Source organism: Chiloscyllium plagiosum, unplaced genomic scaffold, assembly GCF_037043375.1.
Source record: "Chiloscyllium plagiosum isolate Xiang-an unplaced genomic scaffold, Cpla_swu_hap1 HiC_scaffold_46, whole genome shotgun sequence".
Taxonomy (NCBI): domain Eukaryota; kingdom Metazoa; phylum Chordata; class Chondrichthyes; order Orectolobiformes; family Hemiscylliidae; genus Chiloscyllium; species Chiloscyllium plagiosum.
Window position 1 is genome coordinate 44692028 of NW_028270184.1, and position 6190 is coordinate 44698217.

Sequence of the window (6190 nt, forward strand, 5' to 3'; positions counted from 1 at the left end):
AAGGTAGCCAGGAAGTTGTCAAGCGGACGTAGAGAATCTCTAACTGGAGAAGCAATGGATAACAATTCGGCAGCTGAAAGATAACATGAGTGACCGTGAAACTGTGCATTTTCCACGAAGAATACAAGGTTGGATATAACACAAACGCAGAGAGGTTGCAGGACATAGTGCTATAATGTGTACTGGAGTATTCACTCTGACCCGGTCAGACTTAGAAAGTCTTGCGGGATCTCCGTAATGGTCTGCTCCCTGATGTTGCCAGTAGCTCCACTGTTCTCAGTACACACCGGATACTTTGATGTGGTTGGTTGGCGGTGGTGAGTGATAAATGGATGTGTATTTTGAGCGGTGTACAAAGGTGACAGCCTTTATACGAAAGGTCACGCTTTCTTACTCCGTGGAGACCCGAATTCGATTAGAATACCTGACTGCTTCTGACCGAAATCGCTATGGCTGCGGCCAGGACAGTTAGTATTCACCAACATGATGCAGATGGGCATATTGCAAAATTAATGCAGTGAGAGACGAACGGTCCAATCACAAGAACGAGAGCGATAGGCGTTGCCAGTTCAGCTGAAGTGGTCAGGTGTATAACATTCTTAGTCAACCACAGAGAACCATTCACCCAGAGGGAATTTCTGTTCATCACAGAGCCCTGCGTACACCAAGTTCTGTTCAGTCCAACCCAGCCAAGTGTGGAAAACTGTGCAGACAACAGAAGTGCATTGATCTATAAACCCGGACTCGATATCTGTGCAGCACAGTGACCTATGTGGACCACACCAAACCATTAAAGTATTAACCCGAATCTATATCTATACAGCCTGGTCATGGGTTCGGTGCGGTCTGAAGACTGGGTCCCATGAGAGCTGGAGACTGGGCACATGCACAGTGTGGTCAGATGACTGGGCCCAGTGCGGCCTTGAAAATGGGCTCAGAGCAGGCTCGAGACTGGGTCCAGTGTGGTCAAGAGACTGGGTCCTGTATGATCTGGAGACTGGGACAAACGTTGCCTGGAGACCAGGCCCGATGCAGTTTGGAATCTGGGCTCGCTGCAGTTTGTAGGTTGTGTCCAGTGTGGTCTGGAGACTGCGCTTGATGTGATCTATAGACTAGGCCCGGTTTGCTCTGGGCATTGGTTACGGAGTGCTCCGAAGACTCAGCCTGGTGCAGTTTGGAGACTGGGCCTGGTGCAGCCTGGAGACAGGGTCTGCAGCGGTCTGGAGAATCAGCCCGGTGTGGGCTTGTGACTGGGACTGACATGGTCTGTGACTAAGCCCCGTGCAGCCTGAACGCTCGGTCCGCTGTGGCCTGGTGACTCGGTTCAGTGCAGCATGGATACTGGGATTGGTGCGGTCTGAAGTCTGTCTGTTGTGGGATGGAGACTGGGTCTGTTGTGGTCTGGAGATTGGGTCTCATGCGGACTAGAGATTATGTCTAGTGTGGTCTGAAGGCTCGGCCAGTTGAGGCCTGGAGACTGGGCTCACTATGGTCTCGAGTCTGGGTCCAGTGCCATCTGGAGATTGGGCCGGTTGTGGCGTGCAGACACTGTGCGATGTTGTCTGGAGACTGGGCCTGGTGCAGTCTGGAGTTTGGGCTCGATATAATCTGTAGACCGGGTCAATTCTGCTCGAGATACTGCGTCCAGTGCAGCGTGGAGACTGGGCTCAGTTGGTATACAGACTGTGTTTGATGCGATCTGGAGACTGGTCCTGGTGCAGTCTGGACACAGAGCCCGATATGGTCTATAGATTCAGCCTGTTGCCGGTTGCGACTACGCCTGGCACGGTCTGAAAGTTGGGCTCAATGCAGCCTTAAGGCTCGTTCCACTGTGGCCTGGAGACTAGGTTCCGTGCAGCGTGGAGACTGGGATTGGCGCAATCTGGAAACTGTCCATTGCAGTCTGGAGACTGCGCCCGGTGCGATCTGGAGACTGGGACCTGTGTAGTCTCGAGACTGGGCCAGTGCTGTGCAGACTGTGTCCGATCCGTTCTGGTGTCTGGACCTGGTGTGGTCTGGGGACTCGGCCTGTTGCAGTGGACACACTGTGACAGAAGCTGTCTGCAGACTGGGCCTGGTATGGCCTGTAGAGTGGGCCTGGTGTACTCTGAATACTAGGACTGGTGTGGGTCTGCGGACTCTGCCTAGTGCAATCTGCAGACTGGACCCAGTGTTATCTGGAGAACGGATATGGTGTAGGGTGGAGTCTGGGCGCAGTGTGATCTGGAGACTGGACGCGGTGTAGCCTCGTGATTCGGTCTGGAGACAGGCCTCAGTGTGATCTGAAGCCTCGGCCCAGTGTGTTCTAGAGACTCAGCCCTTTGCGTTCTGGCAACAGGGCCCATTGCAGTCTGGAGAGTTGGCCTACTGTGATCTGAAGAATCGGTGCTGGAAAAGACCATCGTGAAGGGACAGTATATTAAGCCTTATATTTTCACTTTTATTCTTCTGCTTGACTTTGATTTATTATTATTTCAATTTTGTAACACCTACCTTAGAATCTGTACCTAGGCATCTTTTAAATAAGATGTCGTCATAAGCGAGGTCATTGCAAAGTATCTCTGCATTCATTAGAGTATATGTGACATGAGGCCAATTCATTTCAAGTGTGGGAAACTCACTGTCTTTGATGTTTTTCCAAACAAAGCTGCTGTTTGTGCAGTGGTATCAGGAACGAGAGTGGGGGAGTGAAGAGGGAAAGTTTGATCACTATTTCAATGGATTCACTCCGAAAACAACAGAAACCAATGACATAGGTAGGAGGAGCGCTGAGGATGTTAGGCAGGCTTTCAGGGAGCTAGGTTGGAAGCTCAGAGTTAGAACGAACAGAGTTGTTGTCACCCGTGCCACGTGATAGAGAGTCGAGGAATAGGGAGAGTGAACAGTTAAATGCGTGGCTACAGGGATGGTGCAGGAGGGAGGGATTCCGGTATTTGGATAACTGGGGTTCTTCTGGGGAAGGTGGGACCTCTATAAACAGGATGGTCTACACCTGAACCTGAGGGGCACCAGTATCCTTGATGGGAGGTTTGCTAGTGCTCTTGGGGGGGTGTTTAAACTAACTCTGCAGGGGCATGGGAACCCAGACTGTAGCTTTAGGGTGCAGGACCTGGAGTATAGGGAGGTTAGGAACATGGCATCAATTTCAAAGGCGGGTGCCTGTAAACAGGAAAGTGGTTTGAAGTGTGTATACTTCAATGCAAGAAGTATACGAAATAAGGTAGGTGAACTTGCAGCGTGGGTTGGTACCTGGGACTTCAATGTTGTGGCTATTACGGAGACATGGGTAGAACAGGGGCAGGATTGGCTGTTGCAGGTTCCAGGGTTTAAATGTTTTAGTAGGGTCAGAGGTGGGGGTAAAAGAGGGGGAGGTGTGGCATTGCTTGTCAAAGATAGTATTACAGCTGTGGAAAGGACGATGGATGAAGACTCGCAATCTGAGGTAGTTTGGGCTGAGGTTAGGAATAGGAAAGGTGAGCTCACCCTGTTAGGAGTTTTTTACAGGACTCCTAATAGTCATAGAATCATAGAAGAAAGCATTGCGAGGATGATTCAAGAGAAGAGTGAAAGTAATAGGGTGGTTGTTATGGGGGACTTTAACTTTCCTGATATTAATTGGGAAAGCTATAGCTCAAGTTCGTGAGATGGGTCAGTGTTTGTCCAATGTGTGCAGGAGGGTTTCCTGACACAATATGTAGATAGACCAACAAGAGGTGAGGCCATACTGGATTTGGTTCTGGTTAATGAACCAGGCCAAGTGTTAGAATTAGAGGGAGGTGAGCACTTTGGGGACAGTGACCACAATTCGATGACCTTTACTCTAGTGATGGAGAGGGATAAGTGTGCACTACAGGGCAAGAGTTATAGATGGGGGCAGGGAAATTATGATGCTGTGAGGCATGACTTAGGATGTGTGGCCTGGAAAAGTAAGCTTCAAGGCAAGGGTGTAATTGATATGTGGAGCTTGTTCAAGGAGCAACTATTGAGTGTCCTTGATAAGTATGTGCCCGTCAGGCAGGGAGGAAAGGGTCGTGTGAGGGAGCCGTGGTTTAATAAGGAATTGGAATCCCTTGTTAAATGGAAGAGGGCGGCCTATGTAAAGATGAGGCGTGAAGGTTCAATTGGGGCGACTGAGAGTTATAAGGTAGCCAGGAAGGACCTGAAGAGAGAGCTAAGAGCAGCAAGGAGGGGACATGAAAGGTCCTTAGTTGGTAGGATTAGGGAAAACCCTAAGGCTTTCTATAGGTATGTCAGGAATAAAAGAATGACTAGGGTAGGAATAGGTCCAGTCAAGGATAGTAGTGGGAAGTTGCGTGTGGAGGCTGAAAAGATTGGGGAGACACTGAATGAATACTTTTCGTCAGTATTCAATCAGGAACAGGACATTGTTGTCAATGTGAGTACTGAGTCACAATTAAGTAGAATGGATGGCTTTGAGGTATGTAGAGAAGAGGTGTTGGAAATTCTGGAAAGGGTGAAAATAGATAAGTCCCCTGGGCCTGATGGCATTTATCCTAGGATTCTCTGGGAAGCAAGGGAGGAGATTGCAGAGCCATTGGCCTTGATTTTTATGTCCTCGTTGTCTACAGGAGTAGTGCCAGAAGATTTGAGGCTAGCAAATGTGGTTCCCTTGTTCAAGAAGGGGAGTAGGGATAACCCTAGTAACTATAGGCCGGTGAGTCTCACTTCTGTTGTGGGCAAAATCTTAGAGAGAATTGTAAGGGATAGGATTTATGAACATCTGGATAGGAATAATGTGATCAAGGATAGTCAGCATGGTTTTGTGAAGGGCAGGTCGTGCCTCACAAACCTTATTGAATTATTTGAGAAGGTGACTAAGGAGGTGGACGAGGGGAAAGCAGTAGATGTGGTATATATGGATATTAGTAAGGCGTTTGATAAGGTTCCCCATGGTAGGCTACTGCAGAAAATACGGAGATATGGCATTGAGGGTGAGTTGGAGGTTTGGATTAGGAATTGGCTGGATGGAAGAAGATAGAGGGTAGTAGTTGATGGCAAAGTTTCTTCATGGAGTGCCGTCACTAGCGGTGTTCCGCAAGGATCTGTTTTGGGACCATTGCTGTTTGTCATTTTTATAAATGACCTGGAAGAGGGGTTAGAAGGTTGGGTGAGCAAGTTTGCGGATGATACGAAAGTCGGAGGAGTTGTTGACAGTGAGGAAGGATGTGGCAGGTTACAGCAGGATATAGAGAAGCTGCAGAGCTGGGCAGAAAGGTGGCAAATGGAATTCAATGTAGCTAAGTGTGAGGTGATTCACTTTGGGAAGAATAACAAAAAGATGGGGTACTGGGCTAATGGTCGGATACTTGGTAGTGTGGATGAGCAGAGGGATCTTGGTGTCCATGTACACAGATCTCTGAAAGTTGCCACCCAGGTAAATAGTGCGGTGAGGAAGGCATATGGCATACTGGCTCTTATTGGTAGAGGAATTGAGTTCCGGAGTCCTGAGGTCATGATGCAGTTGTATAAGACTCTGGTGCGGCCGCATCTGGAATATTGTGTGCAGTTTTGGTCTGGAACGGGTGCAGAGGAGGTTTACCAGGATGTTGCCTGGTATGGAAGGAAGATCGTATGAGGAAAGACTGAGACACTTGGGGCTGTTTTCATTAGAGAAAAGACGGTTTAGGGGTGACTTGATTGAGGTGTACAAGATGATTAGGGGGTTAGATAGGGTTGACAGTGTGAACCGTTTCCCGCGTATGGAGTCGGGTATTACAAGAGGGCATAGCTTTAAATTAAGGGGGTTAGATATAGGACTGACGTTAGGGGTAGGTTCTTCACTCAGCGAGTCGTAAGTTCATGGAATGCCCTGCCAGTAGCAGTGGTGGACTCTCCCTCTTTATGGGCATTTAAGCAGGCATTGGATAGGTATATGGAGGATAGTGGGTTAGTATAGGTTAGGTGGGCTTGGATCGGCGCAACATCGAGGGCCAAAGGGCCTGTACTGCGCTGTATTCTTCTATGTTCTATGTTCTATGTCTCACGCAAACTGTGCAGGACCTTGGTGCAATCTCATCTGGAACATTGTGCTGTACTGTGTACAGTTTTGGTCTCCTTACAGCCATTTGCTATCCTCCAGTCTTCTGGCACTACTCCTGTAGACAAAGAGGACATAAAAATCAAGGCCAATGGCTCTGCAATCTCCTCCCTTGCTTCCCAGAGAATCCTA